At 53.6% G+C, this 24213-nt stretch overlaps 1 long non-coding RNA gene across 1 annotated transcript in view; it reads right to left on the reverse strand.

Moving 5' to 3' along the window:
• LOC143958947 (uncharacterized) overlaps positions 1-24213 on the reverse strand; it is a 125042-nt gene that overhangs the window by 96672 nt on the left and 4157 nt on the right. The window contains exon 2 of the long non-coding RNA XR_013270156.1: positions 23011-23191. This is a non-coding gene — a long non-coding RNA (uncharacterized LOC143958947). The remainder of the gene's footprint in view (positions 1-23010; positions 23192-24213) is intronic.

Genomic DNA, 24213 nt, shown 5'->3' on the forward strand with positions numbered 1-24213 from the left:
TACCCCCTGTACCCTCAGCCTTTCACCCAGTGCTCTCCACCTCCCCCTGGGCTATACAGCCCCCCAGTGCTCTCCTCCCCCCCCCCCCCCCAGTGCTCCTTGCTGCCTCCCTGTGTTCTCCAGCCCCCCCTTGTGCTCCTTGCTGCCCCCCCTTGTGCTCCTTGCTGCCCCCCCTTGTGCTCCTTGCTGCCCCCCCCTTGTGCTCCTTGCTGCCCCCCCCTTGTGCTCCTTGCTGCCCCCCCCTTGTGCTCCTTGCTGCCCCCCCCTTGTGCTCCTTGCTGCCCCCCCCTTGTGCTCCTTGCTACCCCCCACCCCGTGCTCCTTGCTCCCCCCCGTTCTCCTTGCTGCCCCCCCCCCGTGCTCCTTGCTGCCCCCCCCCCGTGCTCCTTGCTGCCCCCCCCCGTGCTCCTTGCTGCCCCCCCCCGTGCTCCTTGCTGCCCCCCCCCGTGCTCCTTGCTGCCCCCCCCCCGTGCTCCTTGCTGCCCCCCCCCCCCCGTGCTCCTTGCTGCCCCCCCCCCGTGCTCCTTGCTGCCCCCCCCGTGCTCCTTGCTGCCCCCCCCCCGTGCTCCCCGCTGCCCCCCCGTGCGCTCCCCATCCCCCCCCCCGTTGCTCTCCAGCCCCCCCCCCGTTGCTCTCCAGCCCCCCCCCCTTGTGCTCTCCAGCCCCCCCCCCCCCCCTTGTGCTCTCCAGCCCCCCTCCCCCCTTGTGCTCTCCAGCCCCCCCCCTTGTGCTACTTTCTGCCCCCTAGTGCCCCCCGCTGCCGCCCCATGCCCCCCCCCCTTGTGCTCTCCAGCCCCCCCCTTGTGCTACTTTCTGCCCCCTAGTGCCCCCTGCTGCCGCCCCGTGCCCCCCCGTGCTCCTCGTTGCCCCCCCCCCCGTGCTCCTCGTTGCCCCCCCCGTGCTCCTCGTTGCCCCCCCCCCGTGCTCCTCGTTGCCCCCCCCCCGTGCTCCTCGTTGCCCCCCCCCCCCGTGCTCCTCGTTGCCCCCCCCCGTGCTCCTCGTTGCCCCCCCCCCCGTGCTCCTCGTTGCCCCCCCCCCCGTGCTCCTCGTTGCCCCCCCCCGTGCTCCTCGCTGCCCCCCCCCCGTGCTCCTCGCTGCCCCCCCCCCGTGCTCCTCGCTGCCCCTCGAGCTCCTCGCTGCCCCCCCCGTGCGCTCCCCATCCCCCCCGTTGCTCTCCAGCCCCCCCTTGTGCTCTCGAGCCCCCCCCCCTTGTGCTACTTTCTGCCCCCTAGTGCCCCCCACCCCGTGCTCCTCGTTGCCCCCCCGTGCTCCTTGCTGCCCCCCCGTGCTCCTTGCTGCCCCCCCGTGCTCCTTGCTGCCCCCCCGTGCTCCTTGCTCTCCTGCCCCCCGTGCTCCTTGCTCTCCTGCCCCCCGTGCTCCTTGCTCTCCTGCCCCCCGTGCTCCTTGCTGCCCCCCCCGTGCTCCTTGCTGCCCCCCCCCCCCGTGCTCCTTGCTGCCCCCCCGTGCTCCTTGCTGCCCCCCCCCCCCCCGTGCTCCTTGCTGCCCCCCCCCCGTGCTCCTTGCTGCCCCCCCCCGTGCTCCTTGCTGCCCCCCCCCCGTGCTCCTTGCTGCCCCCCCCGTGCTCCTTGCTGCCCCTCGTGCTCCTCGCTGCCTCCCCGTGCGCTCCCCATCCCCCCCCTTGCTCTCCAGCCCCCCCCCTGTTGCTCTCCAGCCCCCCCCCCCTGTTGCTCTCCAGCCCCCCCCCCCTGTTGCTCTCCAGCCCCCCCCCCTGTGCTCTCCAGCCCCCCCCCCCTGTGCTCTCCAGCCCCCCCCCTTGTGCTCTCCAGCCCCCCCCCCTTGTGCTCTCCAGCCCCCCCCCCTTGTGCTCTCCAGCCCCCCCCCCCTTGTGCTCTCCAGCCCCCCCCTGTGCTCTCCAGCCCCCCCCCTTGTGCTCTCCAGCCCCCCCCTTGTGCTACTTTCTGCCCCCTAGTGCCCCCTGCTGCCGCCCCGTGCCCCCCCGTGCTCCTCGTTGCCCCCCCCCGTGCTCCTCGTTGCCCCCCCCCGTGCTCCTCGTTGCCCCCCCCCCCGTGCTCCTCGTTGCCCCCCCCCGTGCTCCTCGTTGCCCCCCCCCCCGTGCTCCTCGTTGCCCCCCCCCGTGCTCCTCGTTGCCCCCCCCCCCGTGCTCCTCGTTGCCCCCCCCCCCGTGCTCCTCGTTGCCCCCCCCCGTGCTCCTCGTTGCCCCCCCCCGTGCTCCTCGCTGCCCCCCCCCCGTGCTCCTCGCTGCCCCTCGAGCTCCTCGCTGCCCCCCCCCGTGCGCTCCCCATCCCCCCCGTTGCTCTCCAGCCCCCCCTTGTGCTCTCGAGCCCCCCCCCCTTGTGCTACTTTCTGCCCCCTAGTGCCCCCCACCCCGTGCTCCTCGTTGCCCCCCACCCCGTGCTCCTCGTTGCCCCCCCGTGCTCCTTGCTGCCCCCCCGTGCTCCTTGCTGCCCCCCCGTGCTCCTTGCTGCCCCCCCGTGCTCCTTGCTCTCCTGCCCCCCGTGCTCCTTGCTCTCCTGCCCCCCGTGCTCCTTGCTGCCCCCCCCGTGCTCCTTGCTGCCCCCCCCCCGTGCTCCTTGCTGCCCCCCCGTGCTCCTTGCTGCCCCCCCCCCCGTGCTCCTTGCTGCCCCCCCCCCGTGCTCCTTGCTGCCCCCCCCCCGTGCTCCTTGCTGCCCCCCCCCCCGTGCTCCTTGCTGCCCCCCCCGTGCTCCTTGCTGCCCCTCGTGCTCCTCGCTGCCTCCCCGTGCGCTCCCCATCCCCCCCCTTGCTCTCCAGCCCCCCCCCTGTTGCTCTCCAGCCCCCCCCCCCCTGTTGCTCTCCAGCCCCCCCCCCCTGTTGCTCTCCAGCCCCCCCCCCCTGTGCTCTCCAGCCCCCCCCCCTTGTGCTCTCCAGCCCCCCCCCCTTGTGCTCTCCAGCCCCCCCCCCTTGTGCTCTCCAGCCCCCCCCCCCTTGTGCTCTCCAGCCCCCCCCCCTTGTGCTCTCCAGCCCCCCCCTGTGCTCTCCAGCCCCCCCCCTTGTGCTCTCCAGCCCCCCCTTGTGCTACTTTCTGCCCCCTAGTGCCCCCCGCTGCCGCCCCGTGCCCCCCCGTGCTCCTCGTTGCCCCCCCCCGTGCTCCTCGTTGCCCCCCCCCCCCCCGTGCTCCTCGTTGCCCCCCCCCCCCCCCCCCGTGCTCCTCGTTGCCCCCCCCCCCCCCCCGTGCTCCTCGTTGCCCCCCCCCCCCCCGTGCTCCTCGTTGCCCCCCCCCCCCGTGCTCCTCGTTGCCCCCCCCCGTGCGCTCCCCATCCCCCCCCTTGCTCTCCAGCCCCCCCCCTGTTGCTCTCCAGCCCCCCCCCCCTGTTGCTCTCCAGCCCCCCCCCCCTGTGCTCTCCAGCCCCCCCCCTTGTGCTCTCCAGCCCCCCCCCCCCTTGTGCTCTCCAGCCCCCCCCCCCTTGTGCTCTCCAGCCCCCCCCTGTGCTCTCCAGCCCCCCCCCTTGTGCTCTCCAGCCCCCCCTTGTGCTACTTTCTGCCCCCTAGTGCCCCCCGCTGCCGCCCCGTGCCCCCCCGTGCTCCTCGTTGCCCCCCCCCGTGCTCCTCGTTGCCCCCCCCCCCCGTGCTCCTCGTTGCCCCCCCCCGTGCTCCTCGTTGCCCCCCCCCCCCGTGCTCCTCGTTGCCCCCCCCCCCCGTGCTCCTCGTTGCCCCCCCCCCCGTGCTCCTCGTTGCCCCCCCCCCCCGTGCTCCTCGTTGCCCCCCCCCCCCGTGCTCCTCGTTGCCCCCCCCCCGTGCTCCTCGTTGCCCCCCCCCCGTGCTCCTCGTTGCCCCCCCCCCCGTGCTCCTCGTTGCCCCCCCCCCCGTGCTCCTCGTTGCCCCCCCCCCCGTGCTCCTCGTTGCCCCCCCCCCCGTGCTCCTCGTTGCCCCCCCCCCCCCCCCCCCCGTGCTCCTCGTTGCCCCCCCCCCCGTGCTCCTCGTTGCCCCCCCGTGCTCCTCGCTGCCCCTCCCCCCTTGCTCTCCTGCCCCCTTGCTCTCCTGCCCCCCGTGCTCCTTGCTGCCCCCCCGTGCTCCTTGCTGCCCCTCCCCCCCGTGCTCTCCTGCCCCCCTTGTGCTCCTCGCTGCCTCCCGTGCTCCTCGCTGCCCCCCCCGTGCGCTCCCCTTTCCCCCCTGTTGCTCTCCAGCCCCCCCCCTGTTGCTCTCCAGCCCCCCCCCTGTTGCTCTCCAGCCCCCCCCCCCTTGTGCTAGTTTCTGCCCCCTAGTGCCCCCCGCTGCCCCCCCCCGTGCTCCTCTTTGCCCCCCCCGTGCTCCTCTTTGCCCCCCCCCCCCGTGCTCCTCTTTGCCCCCCCCCCGTGCTCCTCTTTGCCCCCCCCCCCCGTGCTCCTTGCTGCCCCCCCCGTGCTCCTTGCTGCCCCCCCCCCCGTGCTCCTTGCTGCCCCCCCCCCGTGCTCCTTGCTGCCCCCCCCCCGTGCTCCTTGCTGCCCCCCCCCCGTGCTCCTTGCTGCCCCTCGTGCTCCTCGCTGCCTCCCCGTGCGCTCCCCATCCCCCCCCTTGCTCTCCAGCCCCCCCCCTGTTGCTCTCCAGCCCCCCCCCCCTGTGCTCTCCAGCCCCCCCCCCCTTGTGCTCTCCAGCCCCCCCCCCCTTGTGCTCTCCAGCCCCCCCCTGTGCTCTCCAGCCCCCCCCCTTGTGCTCTCCAGCCCCCCCTTGTGCTACTTTCTGCCCCCTAGTGCCCCCCGCTGCCGCCCCGTGCCCCCCCGTGCTCCTCGTTGCCCCCCCCCCGTGCTCCTCGTTGCCCCCCCCCCCCGTGCTGCTCGTTGCCCCCCCCCCCGTGCTCCTCGTTGCCCCCCCCCCCCCCGTGCTCCTCGTTGCCCCCCCCCCCCGTGCTCCTCGTTGCCCCCCCCCCCCGTGCTCCTCGTTGCCCCCCCCCCCGTGCTCCTCGTTGCCCCCCCCCCGTGCTCCTCGTTGCCCCCCCCCGTGCTCCTCGTTGCCCCCCCCCGTGCTCCTCGTTGCCCCCCCCCCGTGCTCCTCGTTGCCCCCCCCCGTGCTCCTCGTTGCCCCCCCGTGCTCCTCGCTGCCCCTCCCCCCTTGCTCTCCTGCCCCCTTGCTCTCCTGCCCCCTTGCTCTCCTGCCCCCCTTGCTCTCCTGCCCCCCGTGCTCCTTGCTGCCCCCCCGTGCTCCTTGCTGCCCCTCCCCCCCGTGCTCTCCTGCCCCCCTTGTGCTCCTCGCTGCCTCCCGTGCTCCTCGCTGCCCCCCCCGTGCGCTCCCCTTTCCCCCCCGTTGCTCTCCAGCCCCCCCCCTGTTGCTCTCCAGCCCCCCCCCTGTTGCTCTCCAGCCCCCCCCCCCTGTGCTAGTTTCTGCCCCCTAGTGCCCCCCGCTGCCCCCCCCCGTGCTCCTCTTTGCCCCCCCCCGTGCTCCTCTTTGCCCCCCCCCGTGCTCCTCTTTGCCCCCCCCCGTGCTCCTCTTTGCCCCCCCCCCCCGTGCTCCTCTTTGCCCCCCCCCCGTGCTCCTCTTTGCCCCCCCCCCTGCTCCTCGTTGCCCCCCCGTGCTCCTCGTTACCCCCCCCCCCCCGTGCTCCTCGTTGCCCCCCCGTGCTCCTCGCTGCCCCTCCCCCCTTGCTCTCCTGCCCCCCTTGCTCTCCTGCCCCCCTTGCTCTCCTGCCCCCCTTGCTCTCCTGCCCCCCGTGCTCTCCTGCCCCCCGTGCTCCTTGCTGCCCCCCCGTGCTCCTTGCTGCCCCTCCCCCCCGTGCTCTCCTGCCCCCCTTGTGCTCCTCGCTGCCTCCCGTGCTCCTCGCTGCCCCCCCCGTGCGCTCCCCAGCCCCCCCCCCTGTTGCTCTCCAGCCCCCCCCCTGTTGCTCTCCAGCCCCCCCCCCCCCCTTGTGCTAGTTTCTGCCCCCTAGTGCCCCCCGCTGCCCCCCCCCGTGCTCCTCTTTGCCCCCCCCCCCCGTGCTCCTCTTTGCCCCCCCCCGTGCTCCTCTTTGCCCCCCCCGTGCTCCTCTTTGCCCCCCCCCGTGCTCCTCTTTGCCCCCCCCCCCCGTGCTCCTCGTTGCCCCCCCCCCCCGTGCTCCTCGTTGCCCCCCCCCCCCGTGCTCCTCGTTGCCCCCCCCCGTGCTCCTCGTTGCCCCCCCGTTGCTCTCCACCCCCCCGGTGCTGCCTGCCTCCCGTTCCCCTGTGCTGCAGAGGGCGTGCTGTCAGGATCCAGGTCTGAACCTGCCACCCGTGCAGTGTTTTTGGCGATGTCTGTTGTCCATGGCCCATCGGCATTGTCTTTTGCCCCTGCCCTGAGTATACCAGAGTGCTCTCTTGAACGATCTCGCCGTGAACCGTGTTTCTATTGAACCCATTCCCCCTCTCGTGAACTTCCTATTTCTGCCGTGTCTCAGCACTTGCCATCGTCCGCATGCCATACCTCGCTATTTTTACTCCCCCCCCCCCCCCCCCCCGTGCCTCCTGTAGCTTTGCTACCTACCACCCATTACTTAACCTTGACTTGTTTCTTGACTATGCTTCTGCTTTATCCCAACCACTTATGACTGACCTTTGGTTCATTTTGCAGACCGAGCATCTGCTCGATCCCTACCTGCTAGATCTGCTTCCGGACCCCTGCTTGCTCTCCTCTCTGTGCATGGCATCCCCGAGGGCTGTGACCTGGTGCTTACCTGCAGCAAAACCCAGCAACTACCGCCAGGAGCTCTGGTTTAACACCGGTTGGCACGTAGGCTCTTCACCTAGCATGAGCCCACGTCACCTTCCGGCTTCTGTACTTCCCTAGGTGGTCGGTGGGAGCCTCTCTACTGCCATAGCTCCTAAGTTCTGAGCCCGATGCCAGACCTTGAGACGCCAATCCGAGGCGCTATTTATCAATGCCGGGGGTTACTATGAATGCAGCACTTGGGTTTATTTTACTACTGCTACTACTTTCTTTTCACTTTGCCTTTTGGTAACACATACTAATGTCTTGACTTATTTACATCGTACTATACAGCCACACGAGCAGAATGGGCTTAAAATTAGACCGTGACATCTATTTAACTTACATTGAGGTAACGTGATACTTGGCGTGTCGTAACTCCTTTTTTGTATTTTTTTTCTTTTTTTTTTCTTTTTCTTTCAGGCAAGTTAAAGACGTTAGTAGGATAACCAAGGACTGCATACAAGCTGTTGGTAGTTTTGTGAATTTTCCAGAGAAGGTGAAAGGGGTTGTGGTCCATACACAGCAACGTGCACGCAAGACAGCTGTGAGTATCCAATCTATGTGATTTAGTTCAAGTAGGTTAGCTTAAGGTAACTTCCTCTGCCTTTTATGGACAAGCACTGCTCTTCTGGACCGTAGGGTTACAGCACCACTTTTGAGAGGGGGACACTAGGCGCGGGCGTGCGCACGCACGCACGCACGCACGCACGCACACACTAAAAAGAACACAGCGCCACCTATGGGCAGTCCTAGCCGGTAGCAAACCGCCTCTCTGCCGCAGGCAACTCAGTTCCACTACCCTGCTGGTTGTGGAACCTTTGGTGCCAAAGCTTGATTTATTTTTCTCTCTCTTTTCATCTCTTTCCTGGGATTTTTGCCTGCAGAGATTTTCAATCGACAGCTGGGCAACAGCCTGGATGGATGATGTACATCCTGTGGTCACCCCAGACCGGCCATCGAGCCCACGTAGTCTTTTAGCTGTGCGCCGGGTATGTTGCGATAGCCCCATCCTATACCGGTGAGTCCGGCGTGTTAAAATGTCTAGCGAGGATGCAAGGGACCAGGCCATTTATCTTCCTTGTCACTGCGTTTGCCCGGCCGACAGAGCCCTTGTGTCGTGGTGAGGGAGAATCTTTCTCCTTAATTGCACCCGCTACCTCCGTCGTATCGGTATGTATATTGCTCCCCCTTGGCTGCTTGCGTGTACTCCCCGGGTTGTTCTGCTCTCTGCAAGGCTCCCCTTCTCCCTCTGGCCAATGGCTGTTTGCGCCTGTGCCCTCCCTCTTTTCCCCATCTGCCCATCTTGAGCGGTCATCGGGTTTCATGTGCATCTCCCCCCTGAAAATGAGTGGGCTTTGCGGCCTTTCGGGAACACCAATTTATTATTACTGCTGCTCCTCAAATCAATGGAAAGGAGCTTCCGGCCATGCTTTTTTAAGGTGTGCGTGCGTGCGCGTATACTCTGGAGGTGGATGTTTGAGGCTGATGCGTTTCCTTTGTCCAGCGTCCTCCCCTTACCGCCATTGACAAAATGGTGTACGTAGCAAACCGCACCCCACATCAGGACAATGTGCTTTTTGCCCTTCCTCTGCTTCTCCCCCCCCCCCCCATCCTTAATTACGGTCGAGTTAGGCTTGCGCTTTGCGGGCATAGCTATTACAGCAGACTCGCTCTCCCAACCTGCCATGTCCCACTCCAACAGCATGGCTAGATATGTGTGTGTGTGTGTGTGTATATGTACAGAACACGATATATATATATATATATATATAGTGTGTGTGTGTTTCTTGAATAATATTTCTTGTACATGCAGTATATTTACTGGTTCCTGGAGGGAGGAGGGGTTTGCATAGATATGGGTGGCAACTTCCTCTAACACTGCCGTTGCCATGGAAACCTGACCTGAAACTTATTTCACTGCTTGTGCAGCATTGAGCATGTGCGAGATCTGCAAGGCTGAAATCCAGGAAGAAATACAGTCTGGCTTCAGATGCCCACACCTAAGATGGCCACAGTCTGCTGCTAGTTTATAAACTTTCAAAATGCTGTAAAAACCTAACAAAACGGACCTTGCGATGCCGAAAAGGCGTTCGATCGGGTGAACTGGATGTTTCTCCAGGCCTCCCTGCAGCAAATAGGTTTGGGTCCACGAATGCTCGCCAAAATTATGGCTCTTTACAAGAATCCATCTGCCAGGGTCCTGGCTAACGGGGAAACGTCGGAGGCTTTTGGGATCCGGAACGGCACCAGACAGGGGTGCCCCCTATCGCCTCTTTTGTTTGCGATTACTGTCGAACATTTGGCTCAAGCCATCAGAAATAATCATTCTATTCATGGGATCGACACCCCTTCGGCTCCCCGTAAGCTATCTCTCTACGCAGATGATTTACTATTGTATGTTACTCGACCCCGTCTTAGCCTCCCTGCCATACTCGAGGAGCTTGATCGGTTTGGAGCTTATAGTAATTTCAAACTGAATCTGCACAAAACGGAAGCTTTAAATGTATCTTTACCACCGGCTGACCTAAAATTTGTTCAGCAACGCTTCTCCTTTAAGTGGCAATCTCGGTCGATCAAATATCTCGGTACGGAAATCCCTGCTAACTTTCATGACGTGTACGCTCTCAACTTTAGCCCTTTGTTGACTTCCATTAAGCGCTCTCTTGAGAATTGGCACACTCTCAAGCTATCATGGTGGGGGAGGATGAGTGTCATTAAAATGGATGTCCTTCCGAGGGCGTTATATCTGTTCCAGACTCTTCCCATCCTTCTACCGACTTCCTTTTTTTTTAGCTTTGCGAGCCATAGTGGGCAGGTTTGTGTGGCAACACCACCCCTCTAGACTTAAACATAAGGTTTTAAATGCCCCCAAACTCAGAGGGGGAGCAGGCCTCCCTGATTTCCGACTGTACCACACATCCGCGATACTATCCCGACTCTTGGACTGGTTCCCGAGACCTCGCATTAAACCCTCCACCTTAATTGAACAAGACATGGTCCCGGTGGACCTACGGGCCCTAATGTGGGGGCATCATGCCGGGTTCCGGATGATGCAGGGGATCTCCCCTCTGACAAGGGCGGCTCTCACATTGTGGTATGTTAAGGCTGTCACTTATGCTCTGTCCACAGATCCTGGTCCGTTAACACCCCTATTCGACAATCCGGTCCTCCCAGCCCTTGCTGCTAAGCAACATTGTGGGAACTATACCCGTGAACATTGGCCCACAGCCAATCAATTTGTTCATCCTACTACTGGTCAGTTCCGCCCCCCTCCACATCCCCAGTCCAATGTAAAGACTGACTGGCTCACTACTATCTCGCTGACCCAGATTTGCAGAGATCTCCATCTCTCCGGTAATACACATAGACCGCTCACACCATTTGAGGATCTCTGCAGTCTGGCTCAAACCCCAAGACATACCCTATCGTTCATCTATAAAGATGTCCAAACCCGATTGTATGCTACTCTCCCTGCATTCACAGACAACTGGTCCAGAGACCTGCACTTAGAGATCTCCCCCGCACAGTGGTCTACCTCCTTTACCCATACGCATCAATCCTCCAGGTCAGGATTTACACAGGAGAAGAATTATAAACTACTTTCGAGGTGGTACAGGGTCCCGGTCTCAGTACACAGGATGTTTCCGTCAACCACTGATGTTGGCGCTGTCACGGAGCACAGGGATCATACGTTCATATTTGGTGGGAGTGTGATAGAATACGCCCTTTTTGGGGTAAGATTTTTGCGATTTATAATGACATGTATCAGACCTCTTTGCCTCCATCGCCTCTGTCTGCACTTTTATCCATTCTCCCTGGGTCGATACGGTCGCAGAAACGCAGTCTCCTGAACTTTTTTCTCTCTCAGCGGCTCATCATGCCATCTCCCTATACTGGAAAAAGGACTCCACCCCCCCTGTTTCAGCGTGGGTGGATATCCTTAATGACACTATGCTCATGGAGGAATTGGCGAAGGCGGATGACGCTTATGAAAGGTTTACCATGTTGTGGTCCATCTGGCGACACCACTCGCAGACGGAATTATTCCTAAACAACCTTACATTCTCATGAGCAGGCTGCCTGCCGTGATCGGATGGAGGAGGGTGTCGTTATTTTGACCATCGGTGGCCTAGCGGCCAAACCTTAACTGATTACCGCTAACTTTTGTGCTAAACATTTCTGATGTGAAGTGAGTGCATAACAATAATGCGTAATTTGTACATGTTTGTTTCTATTAATGCGGATGCTGTGCTGCCCCCTGTTCTTCCCCACCCTACTCTTCTCTCTTTCTACTCTTAATGGCTTTCTATGCCTCCCCCCTTGCCCCTTCTCTCCTTTTCCCTGATGTACCCGCTTCTTCTGCTTCCCCCCCCCCTTTTTTTTTCTTCATCCTGTTTATAATGCTGTGCCTTATTTGATGTCAAGGCGACGTATATGATGCAATTGCCTGTTTACAAATCTGTTATTTTTTCCTGTCTGGCACACAATAAAAATATATTCAACCTTAACAAAACGGACCTTAGTTTACAGACCAACTTTACTGAATACATTAAGCTTGTGTATTATAGGGGTATTTTTATTTAAAAAGTGTAATTTTGGCCTGAGCACCACTTTAACCACTTGCTTACTGGGCACTTAAAGCGGAGGTCCACCCTAAAGTGGACCTCCGCTCATCGGAACCCTCCCCCCCTCCGGCGCCACAATTGGCACCTTTCGGGGGGGAGGGGGGTGCAGATACCTGTACAGTACAGGTATTCTGCACCCACTTCCGGGATAGCTCTCTGCAGAAAGGGGCGTAGGTTACGCCCCTTTCCGCAAGTGCCCGCCCCTTTCCGCAAGTGCCCCGCTGCCTGCTGGGAAACACACAGATCCCAGAGGCAGCGGGGACCATCCTTATTGCGCAGCGCGATTCGCGCATGCGCAGTAGGGAACCGGGAAATGAAGCCGAAAGGCTCCATTTCCTGATTCCCATACCCAAGATGGCGGCGGCAGCACCCGACAAGACGATCTAGAGATCGGCTTCGAGTGCCGACATCGCGGGCGCGCTGGGCAGGTAAGTGTCCTTATTTTAAAAGTCAGCAGCTGCAGTATTTGTAGCTGCTGGCTTTTAACAAAAAAAAATAAAACGCGGAGTCCCGGCGGACTCCCGCTTTAAACCCCCCTCCTGCCCAGACCAATTTTCAGCTTTCAGCGCTGATGCACTTTGAATGACAATTGCGCGGTCATACAACACCGTACCCAAATGGAATTTTTATAATTTTTTTCCCACAAATAGAGCTTTCTTTTGGTGGTATTTAATTACAGCTGGGAGTTTTATTTTTTGCTAAACAAACAAAAAAAGATGCAAAAAAATAAAAAAATCATGTTTAATAGTGTTATAAAATTTTGCAAACAGGTCATTTTACTCCTTCATTGAAGTGCACTGATGAGGCGGCACTGGTGGGACTGATAGGCATAGTTAAGGCGACACTAATAGGCACAGATAAAGTGGCACCGATAGGCACAGATAAAGTGGCACCGATAGGCACAGATAAAGTGGCACCGATAGGCACAGATAAAGTGGCACCGATAGGCACAGATAAAGTGGCACCGATAGGCACAGATAAAGTGGCACCGATAGGCACAGATAAAGTGGCACCGATAGGCACAGATAAAGTGGCACCGATAGGCACAGATAAAGTGGCACCGATAGGCACAGATAAGGCAGTACTGAGGGGCACAGATAAGGCGGCACTGATGGGCAAAGATGGGCACAGATAAGATGGCACGGATGGTTGGCACTAATAGGTACCACTGATAGATGGGACTGATGGGCACTGATAGGTGGCACTGATACGTGGCATTGCTGGGCACTGATGTGCAGCACTGATGGGCACTGGTAGATGACACTGATGGGCACGGATATGTGGCACTGGGGTGCAGCACCGTTGTTGAGGCAGATTGTGGGCACTGATGTGTGGCACGGTGGGTACTGATGTGTGGCACTGTGGGCACTGCTGGGTGGCACTATGGGCACTGCTGGGTGGCACTGATGGAGGGCCCCTTTTTTATTAGAGGTGGCACTGGCAGGGGGCAGGTGGGTACTGGTAAGCTGGCCGTGTTCGGGACTAATGTCCCGATCATGGCCACCGGTGATCGGCTCTTTTTTTTTTCTCTTCGCGCTGTCAGCGCGAGGAAGAAAAATAGCCGATTACCGGCTCCGTTGTATCACATGATCAGCTGTCATTGGCTGACAGCTGATCACGTGGTAAGGGGTCGGGATCGACCCCTTGCTCGGATCCGTGATCAGGCGAGTCTTGTAGACTCGCCGATCACAGAGCGCGCCGCGTGCGCCCCTCAGGCTGCTCGTGCAGGGGACGACGTCAATAGACGTCGTCCCAGCAAAGGAGGTCCACGCTGTAGCCGTCATTTGGCTATAGTGCGGGTCTCTACTGGTTAAACTGAGCCGCAGATCTAAACCATTCTGCAGAAACTCCAAAACTACTGAGGTGGATGGAGTGGTGGGGTCCCACTGCTTACTTTCTGCAAATGTTTTAAATGTATTCCATATTTTAGAATAGATAAAGTTCGTGGAAGGTTTCCTAGCCTTTAGGAGAGTAGAAATCACCCCCACTGAGAATCCTAATGACTGGAAATTCTGCCGCTCAAGATCCAAAGATGTAGATTCAGTTTGTGAGGAGCTGGGTGCACCAATTTCCCCTGTGAGAGAAGCTGCGGGAACACTGGGATCTTGAACGGCGGGGCATACGCTGAGGTTTACTGCCCAAGAGAACCACGGCCTCTTCGGCCAGTACGGCAGAATAGCTATCACTCTGACTGGCTCCATTGATAATCTGATTAAAAACTTTGCGATCAAGGGTCTGGGGGGAAACGCATATGCGGTCTCGCATCGCCACGGACTCGAGAGGGCATCTACTGCTTCTGCACGGGGATGAGGCAGACGGGATGGAAATCTCGGCAGCTTCGCATTCATTGGAGAAGCAAAGAGATCTATTTCTGGTGGCTTCTGCAGACTCATGATCCAACTGAACTCTGATGGGTGCACTGCCCACTCGTTGCTGTCTGAAATGAGGTCTTCCTTTGACCCCCCAGAGGAGACTTCTCTTCATAGAAGCTGAAATTGATATTCTCTGACATAGGGACTTCTTCCTCCACTGCGTCAAAAAGCCCCATTGAAAAGTCCTCAGATGCCAATGAGCCCAAGGTAACATTGGAAGGCAAGCCGCCATGGTCCCGATTAAACTCAAGCAATTTGAGGCTGACAGGTGGGAGAGAGATCTGACGTGGACCATCTTCTGAACAATCGCCTTCACCTTCTGGGGAGGGAGGCGCACTGTACCAGCCTTGGTGCTGAATAGAGCACCCAGGTAAATCATCACCCGAGTAGGGGTTAGGAGGCTCTCTGTATTTACTTACCATCCAAACTCTCTCAGAGTCCTCAGAAGAATCTCCTTGTGGTCCCCGTAGCTGGGCTTGATCGGACGCTAGCAGTAGAATGTCATCCAAAAAGTGAAAGACTCGAAGGTGCCAGGGCTGAAATTGCATAGGCCAAAAGGCAGGCATTGAAACTGGAGATGTGTTGAGCCTATTGCCACTCTCAAAAATCTTTGGAACGCTGGTAACACGGGAACATGGAAATAAGCATCTTGCGAGTCTACCTATACCATCCAGTCTCCTGGTTGGACCATCTGGATGATCGTCTGCAAGGATTCCATCTTGAACGAGTCGAGCTGTATGAAACGATTTAACCTCTTCAGATCCACCACTGGTCTCCACTCTCCACTCTTCTTGGGGATGAGGAAGAGAGGAGAATAGAATGCCATGAATCTCTCGGAGGGAGGGACCGGTAAAACTGCCTGTTGTACTACAAGAAGGTGAAGATATTTCTGCAGAGCTTCCGCTTTCTTTTTTTTTTCTTTTTTTTTTAAACTTTCTTTATTCATATCACATGAGTCCAGAGGGGTGGAACAACAATTACGGGGAGCAAAGACATTCATTTCTCACATAAATATATCTTATATCCTATAGAGCATAATCCATTTTCCTCTTCTTTTATATAAATAAAACCAAATTATTTCATTTACACATTACATATTCCAATTTATATATATTATCTATCTATTCCATTCTTATCCATTATAATTCTTATTTCCCCCAGTTATAACTCCCCCAGACGTCCCTCATCTTTTATCTATTTTCCCGTTGCCCAACTAACGGAAAGGAAAAGAAAAAAAAAATAAATAAATATATATATATATATATATATATATATATATATAAAAAAAAAATAAGAAATTATTATTATTATTATTGTTTACCCCCATCCCCCCCCTCCCTCCTCCCTCCTCCTCTCCCTCTCCTCTCCCTCTCCTCTATCCCCTCACCCCCCCACAAGAGACAAGTACTTCCCAGCCCCCATAGGGGGGTTCAAACGCATTCAAGTACGTGCGGACTCACTCCTCTGCTATGTTCCCCATAAGATTCTTCCCTTCCTCAGAATTCATAAAAGAGTTCCAAGATCTCCAAGTTTCATTATATTGATCCTTTCTATCTTGGGCAGAGAGAATTAAGTCCTCTATGGCACCTACATTTCTTACTCTATTTAGCCACATTGCAATTGAAGGTGGTCTGGGGTCTTTCCATCTGAGTGCAATGCCTACCTTAGCTGCATTAACTAGATGGCATATCACCGATTTCCTATATGTTTGTAAAGGTATTTCTGTACAGTGAAGCAAAAAAAAGGCCGGATCTTCTGGGATCTGGTATGATGTAAATTTTTGAGAGATCTTTTGTACTTCTAGCCAATATTGTCTTATCTTAGGGCATTGCCAAAATATATGCATCAAAGTCCCCCGTTCCTTTTTACACCGCCAACAACAGTCAGAAGCCTCTGGAAAGAACTTACAGAGTTTTGACGGGGTATAATACCACTGCGTCAATATCTTATAATTAGATTCCTGAGTCCGCGAACAGATCGATGAGTTCAATGCCAGATATATAATCTTCTGCCGTTGTGTGGGTGAAAAAGTCTTTCCCAGGTCTTTCTCCCATTTCTCAATTCCAGGCATTTTAAAACCTTCTGGAGGGGCATTCAGCAATTCATATATCTTAGAGATTACCCGTGAAAGGGGCTCTTTCTCCTCAAAATATATCTCAAACTTTGTCAGTTGTCTTTGATAGTTCGTCGCCGGTCCTAGTGTTTGAAGAAAATGTCGCAACTGTAATGCCTCCCAAAAATGTATTTCATATCGACCTCCTTGTTGCGTCAATGTGGCGATCGAAGGCCATGTTTCCAATTGTAGAAAGTGCGATGCTTGTGTATAGCCCCTTTCTATAAGCCCCTGAAATGCTCCTGGTTCCATTCCCGGTAAAAAACTAGGGTTACCCAGAATGGGAAATAGTGGTGAATTTGTTGTAGAGAATTGAGGATTTCGACAGATCTTAGCCCCTATCCGCAACGTTGGACCTATAAGTGGGTGTTTTTTAAGCGATTCTGGTAATGTTGTATAACACCAGATTGCTCTGCGTAGGGGTATTGAACTGCATTTTTGTTCTATTTCTGTCCATAATTTAGATTCTGTATGTCTACACCAGTCTATCGCTCTGCCAATGTGTACTGCCTGGTAATATTTAAACATATCTGGTACTGCCAGGCCGCCGTAGCCTTTAGGAGCTCTCATGATGTTTCTATTGATCCTTGGACGTTTGTTTGCCCATATAAATTTAGTGAAAAGAGTATCTATCTGGCGGAAAAAAGGTGTTGGAATATCTATAGGTAAGGTCTGAAATAGATATAACAGTTTTGGCAGTATGTTCATTTTTATAATATTACATCTGGCGAACCACGAGTGTAATCCCTGTTTCCATTTGTCTAATAGTACCCGAATTTCCTGTAGTAACGGGGGGGAAATTTACTTTAAAAGTCTTTTCCATCTTATCTGGTATATATGTACCTAAATACTTAAGTGCTACATTCACCCATTTAAAGCTATAATTAGGCCGTATAGTCTGTTGTACCCCTATAGGCAGAGCTACCCCCATTGCCTCCGATTTTGTATAATTTATTTTTAGATTTGATATCTCCCCATATCTTACGATTTCCTCCATAAGGTTTGGTAAGGAGATGTGTGGTCTGGATAGGGAAAACAAAAGGTCATCCGCATATGCTGATATTTTGTAGTTATGCCCCCCTATTTGGAGTCCCTGGATATCTGGGTTTTGTCGGATTTTATTCAATAGTGGTTCTAATGAAAGGACAAACAATAGGGGTGAGAGAGGGCAGCCCTGGCGGGTTCCATTTGAGATTTTAAATGGTTCTGAAAAAACTCCATTTACCTTCACTAAAGCCTGTGGGGAGGCATATATCCCAGCAATCCACCGTAGCATAACCTCTCCCACCCCCATGTGTCTTAATACCGCAAACATAAATCTCCAATTGACTCGGTCAAATGCCTTTTCTGCATCCGTACTTAAAAAGACACTCAGGGTTTTTGTTAGGTTGGAAAAATGTACCAAGTTTAATACTTTGATTACGTTATCTCTCGCTTCACGTGAGGGGATAAACCCTACTTGGTCCAAATGTACCAGCTGATGTAAGTGCGATTGTAGACGGGAGGCCAATATTTTAGTGAAAAGTTTTAAATCCACGTTTAGCAATGAGATCGGCCGGTAACTGCCGCACTCCGCCGGGTCCTTCCCTTCCTTTGGAATAACCGAAATATGTGCCCTAAGCATATCCGGAGGGGGTGCGGCAGTCCGGCCAAGCGCATTGAAAACCTTTACCATATGTGGGCCTAATATTGAAAAGAAGTTCCTATAATATTGTATTGTATATCCGTCCGGACCTGGTGTCTTCCCTTTTTTGACTGATTTTATTGCTACACTTAGTTCTTCAACAGTTATTGGGATTTCTAAGCTGTTACGGACCGGAGAGGGCAATCTATGAAGACCTGCTGAGGCTAAATAGTCCTCCACTTTGGCCATGGGGAAGGAAGGGGATGTCAGATTATAGAGGGCCGCATAGTATTCTTTGAACCTCTGCGCTATATCTTTGGGCATTGTAATTAGCTGTCCATTTCTTCCCTTTATATTGGGTACATAGATTGTCCTCTCCTTCTCCTTAAGCTTCCCCGCTAACACTCTACCACACTTATCTCCTAGTTCATACCCTGTTCTCTTCCCTGCCTGTATCACCGCTTTCGCCTTATAGCGGTGAAGGTCTGTCATCTGCCTCCTCAAATGTGCCAAATCTTTCCCTAGGAGTGGTGTCTGTACTTTCTTATGTTGCGTTTCAAGTTTTTGAATTTCTTCCGATATTTTTATTATCTGCGCTTCTCGTGCTTTTTTCATTTGGGAGCCATGTTTAATCAAAATCCCCCGCATGACCACCTTATGTGCCTCCCATATCATGCCCGGGTCGCTCCCCGGGGTGTCGTTGGTCTGAAAGTATGCCATCATTTCCTTTATAATATCCTCCTGTATATCTGCTTTCTGTAGCAGACTTTCATTCAAACGCCAACTACGTCCCGAGGAGCGAGCCGGGCTAGACAGGGAGATCTGCAATGTAACCGGTGCATGGTCTGACCAGGTTATATTTCCTATCGTCACCTCTATTACCGACGTGAGTAGATAGTGTGGCACAAGAAATGGATCAATACGGGAGTATTGTTGATGCGGGTTGGAAAAAAAAGTATAATCCTTTTCTCCTGCATGGAAAATCCGCCATACATCTACCAACTGCATCTCCTGCATCTCCCGTTTGACCCTCTTCCTAACACCGTCTGGGGTTGAGGATGAGCCCATAGAGGTATCCATTCCGGGGTCCAAGGAGACATTAAAGTCTCCTCCCAGAATCAACTTTCCTTCTACAAATTCTGCTAGTTTTCTCAAAATTTTATTTAAGAAAGCATCTTGTTGTATGTTTGGTGCATATATCGTAGCCAAAGTTACTTTTACTCCATCAATATGGCCTTTAAGAAATAGGAAGCGTCCATTCCCATCCACTTGTTTGTCCAAAAGGGACCAAGATATCCGATTAGATATGAGAATGGACACCCCCTTAGATTTTGCTTCTTGATTGTGTGCGTGATAAACACAGGGAAAAAATCTGTTCTGAAGTAAGGGGAGTCCACCCGTCCTAAAATGCGTTTCCTGTACAAATGCTACATCTGTACGATGACGTTTCAAATCATTTAATAACATCCTTCTTTTTTCAGGGACATTAAGTCCCTTAACATTCATAGAGGTCACCCTTATCCCCTCCATCCTGGGGGAGGGGAGGAGAGAGAGAGGGAGAGAAGAAGAAAAAAAAAAAAAAAAAAAAAAAAAAACCCCACAGAAAAACAAAAACACACAAAAAAAAAAAAAAAAAAAAGGGGAAACCCAAATACCCCTAAGAGAGACACCCCCCTCTGAGCCTCCGACCGTCTGGCTCAGGTGGGTGTAAACCTAATTTGGGGTTCGGCCTGGATTTGGCACAGAACCGAGAGCTCTGTTCCCAGTCCCCTCCACCCAGTCCTATAGCCCCCATCTAGGGCTACCTTTCCATGTTACCTCGCCTTTTTACCTATACCTACATGCCTGCCTTCCTTCCCCTCCTCCCATTGCATCTTCCATCCCACCATCCCCCAAGGGGTAGTGATAATCTTCTCCCACATTCCTCATTCTTACCCTTTCCCCTTTCTAACTCTCTCTTGCTTCCTCCTAATTACCGTTACCGTGTGTTCCATCTTAGATTCCCTAAAGTTCCCATCTTGTTTAAGCTGTCGGTATGAACAGATCTGGTATGTTCTCCCCTCTTATTTATTATTTATATCTTCCCTCCAGATTTTCCTGTTTTTCCCGTTTATTCCATATATTTCAAAACTTTATCAGAATATTCCCCCCTAATATTCCATATACACATACCAAGTTGTATAGTGCCACCTAAATTATGCAAAAAATAAAATAAAATACAGTGCTAGTTTCCTTATTTCATAACATAATTACAATCTAATAATATAATTACAATAGAAACAATAATATCACTCCTCTTATATTTTTCCATTGCACTCTGTAATTTTTTCTTTCCCCGTGTATATAAACCAACCTATCCGTTCCTATAAACACACATCTGTGTGTGCGCACTCATTGACATAAAAAAAAAAAAAAACCCACCACCCCTCTTTACCCATTGCCTTCTCCCCCCCCCCCACCTCCTAAACCCCCCCCCAAAAAAAAACATGTGTTTTTTAAATAGGGGTGCCATTTCTATTAGACACCATCGAATTGTACAGTGATACCACAGTAATATAATATTAATTTTCACGGCAAACAAACACAAAAAAAAAAAAAAAACATTCCTCAAATGTGTCCCTGTTATATCTTCCCCAAATACCCTATATACTCCCCCTTCCAGTGTAACCACCTCCCACCTCTCCCTCTTAAAAAACTCTCTGTGCGCCTACTACCTCCATTTTCCTGCCCCAAATGAACCAAACCCCCCATACCAAAAAAAAAAAAAAAAACACACAACACACCAAAAAACCAACCCCCCCCCCCCCCAAAAAAAAAGGGAATACAATGCTAGTTTCCTTATTTCATAACATAATTACAATCTAATAATATATTTACAATAGAAACAATAATACCACTCCTCTTATATTTTCCATTACACTCTGGAATTTTTTCTTTTCCCCGTGTATATAAACCAACCTATTCATTCCTATAAACACACATCTGTGTGTGCGTACCCACTGACATCAATAATAAAAAAAAAAAATAAAAAAAAAGCGGGTTCCTTCCTTCATCTCGGGTATATAAAGGGGTGATATCTGAATTCAGGGAGAGCCCGGGTGAACACCCCGAGTGCCCCCCGGGGGGGGGGACAAAGGAGAGAAAAAATCCCCCCCTTAACCCCCCCCCCGAGACACCCGCTCCACCCAGCCCTCCCCAAGGGGAAAAAAAAACCGGGGAAAGGGGAAGTAAAAAAAAAATAAAAAAAGGGTGGGGTCCGGAGGGAGCAACCCCTTTTAGCTAAAAAAAAAAGGGGACCATAATAGAGAGGCATCCCGTCCGAATCCCATATCTTCCCTTCTATTTAAAGTGAGATTGTCCTTTCTCTTGTCAGTCCATCTTTTTCTGGAATACATGGTCTTCTTTCTCTACTAGCGACCTTATTTCTTAAAGTGTTTACTATTGGCTGCAGCCAGTTCTGTATCCCAAACGTCTCCGCTTCAAGGAAGGCAAATAATTCCGGGAGTTCCGACGGGTATCGCAAGGTAAATGTCTTTGAATTTTTTTTTATAATTAACGCGATGGGGTAACCCCACCTATAGGACCCCCCCATCATCTTGATTTTATCCAAAAGTGGGCGCAACATTGCCCTGCGCTGCAGGGTGGCCCGTGAGAGATCAGGCAGTATTTTCACCAAGGCCCCGTTCTGTTCTAAATCTCCACTTTCCCAAGCCTTACGGCTTATTAACTCCTTCTGTGCAAAACGGAAAAAACGACATATCACATCCCTTGGTCTATTTGTGTTTGTCACCGGGGGACCCGGGGCTCTATGCACTCTTTCAAATTCCAAAGGTTGGGAGAGGGGACCAGCTAATTTTTCACATATTGAAGAAATTGTAGCCTGCAGCATATCCCGTCCTATAGCCTCCGGGACCCCCCTAAACCGTAAGTTCTGACGTCTACTGCGGTCTTCTAACTCTTCCAGCCGTAATTGCATAGCAGAGACCTGGGAGGATTGTACATTCTGTACCTGTTCTAGATGGTAAACTCGGTTTTCCAGGGAGGACCATGCGGTCTCCCCACTCACCAGTCTCTCTGTCAGCTGCTGAACTTCTGCCTGTACTGCCTTGAGCTCTCTGCAGTGCATCTCCTCCAAACGGGCCACCATCGCCTCCATGTCCGTTCGAGTTGGTAATGCCAGCAGGTCTGCACGGGTAGGGAGAGCTTGTAGTAATGTTCTCAGGTCCAGCTCTCCCACTCTCCCTCCTTTCTGTCCCTTGTGCTCAGCATGTTGTTCCTCCATGTCACACTCTGCTGATACAGTGGAGGAAGACCACACCGGCTCTCACTTCCTGGTGTGTCACGTGCACCACTCGTCCCTCAGCGTTCTCTGTATCAGGCTCTGCTTGTCTCCGTGAGGCTCGTGTACGGGGGAAAAACAATTCAATCTCAGGCTGTGCTGTCTGTCTCCTCTGCCTCTCTCTTCTATTCATCCCTGTGCAGGTTACTGCATGTAGGCTACAGCCTCATGGCTTAGCACTCCAGGTAATCGATCACCGTCTAATGACCAGGTGGAGGGTCAGGGCTCCCAGAGCGTGTGTCTCACTCCTCCACCATCTCCAAGCTCCACCCTCGAGCTTCCGCTTTCTGCTGTGAAGTTGGACTTTTTGTTAGAACTAACGAGTCCTATGGGGGCACATCTTGGAAGGTCCAAAAATGGGTAAAACGGACTGTAGAAACCACCCACGGATCTTCGCAACGACTGCTTGATACCTCCGCAAACCTCTTCAACCTGGCTGCAGTGGCCTTTTGTCAAATGGACTTTGTCCCCTCCTGATTATTGGAGAGGCTTCTCTATTTGCCTTTAGAAACGTGGCCTGAGTACTCCTCCAATTCTTTTTGGGGTCTCTGCCTTGTCTAAAGTTGGAGAAATTCCTATTCCTGGAAGCTTGGAATTTTGTTGATACTACATGTGAATGCCTCACCCTTCTATCCTGGGGAAGTAGCCCCAACTTCCCTCCTGTCACTAATCCATAAAAGACATGGATGAGCGAGTTTGGGATGGAGGAGCTTTACTGGGCTGGACAGATTCTTGACCTCAACCCAATAGAACACCTTTGGGATGAATTAGAGCAGAGAATCCCGAGCCAAGCCTACTCGTCCACATCAGTGCCTGACTTCACAAATGCTCTCCCTGGAAGAATGGTCAAACATTCCCAAAGACACACACCTACACCTTGTGGTCAGCCTGTCCAGAAGAATTGAAGCTGTTGTAGCTGCAAAGGGGTGGGCCAACTCAATAGTGAATCCTCATTGACCACCAAGGGGAGACGTGCTGCCCATCATTGAGCATCAAGGGGAGACATGCTGCCCATCATTGACCACCAAGGGGAGACGTGCTGCCTATCATTGACCACCAAGGGGAGACGTGCTGCCCATCATTGACCACCAAGGGGAGACATGCTGCCCATCATTGACCACCAAGGGGAGACATGCTGCCCATCATTGACCACCAAGGGGAGACATGCTGCCCATTGACCACCAAGGGGAGACATGCTGCCCATTGACCACCAATGGGATGAACGTGCCCTGGAGTTAAAGGCTAAATGCATCTTTAAAGAAAAATAAATGTATAAAATGAAAAAAGAATGTGTACCCTTCACTTACTTTAGATCGAACAGCAGCCCAGCCATACTGGATCATTCCAGTCAAAAGGAAGAAAGAAATGACCACAGATCCAGAACTTCCGATTGCCTTTTATATTGTTTCACAAAGATAACACCAAAGACACCAAACTATGGTCATGTGGACGCATTTCACACATACATCTTGTGCTCATTCCAGTCATCTGCAACGAGATATTGGTAACATTAAAAAACACAAGGAGGATGATATGGGGCTTTGGGCCCCAATTATTGCATTAACAACCTTTAAAACACACTGCACTCAATTGTAATATTGACAAGCTAGGCATTTTAAAACAATAAAATGCTTTCCTGGTTTCTAAAAAAATAAAGCATTCAGCAGTAAAAATATACATCATTTTCACATTAAACAATATGGTTCTAATGCTAACTAATAACCGTACTAAAGCCTAACAAAAAAATAAAAATAAATCAATTATGTGCATTGTGTCTGAATACTCCTCTGTTGGGACCACAAAGAGCTGGAAACCAATGGGAAATCAATCGCAATGCATTCTATGCTGCGCCAGGCTGGGCATGAATCAGCAGCAAAGGGCAAATTAATGGCATTGTATACAAACAATGCTACCATGGGCTTGGGAGGGGGTCCTGTCGAAAGCCTAGCTGCAACAAATGGGCAGCAAGAAATCTATGTGCATTGCATCTGAACACTGCTCTGTTGGGACCACAGAGAGCCTGAAAAGGGAAATCAGGCGCAATACATTCTATGCTGCGCCAGACTGGGTATGAATCAGCAGCAAAGGGCGAATTAATGGCATTGTATAAAACCAATGCTACAGTGGGCTTGATTGTGCAACACATCATTTGCATTTCATATAACTGGCTCCCCTAGAGCAGCCAATCACTATCTGCATTGCTTATGAATGCTGCTTTGTTGGGACCACAAAAAGCATATGCGCAAGGTGAAATCATTTGCAATGCATTCTACACTGCTCCAAGTTGGGCATATAAATGAGTAGTGGAGGGGAAATAATGGCATTGTAAACAAACAATGCTTCAGTGGGCTTGATTGCACAACACATCATTTGAATTTCATATAAACCAAAGGCCGGCTCTAGTAGAGCAGCCATTTACTATTTACATTGCCTATGAAATCTGCTCTGTTGGGACCACAGAGCATATGTGCAAGGGGAAATCACTGGCAATGCATTCTACACTGCTCCAA

Source organism: Lithobates pipiens, unplaced genomic scaffold (genome assembly GCF_037356315.1).
Source record: "Lithobates pipiens isolate NorthernLeopardFrog02 unplaced genomic scaffold, aLitPip1_a1.2 Scaffold_66, whole genome shotgun sequence".
NCBI classification, from domain to species: domain Eukaryota; kingdom Metazoa; phylum Chordata; class Amphibia; order Anura; family Ranidae; genus Lithobates; species Lithobates pipiens.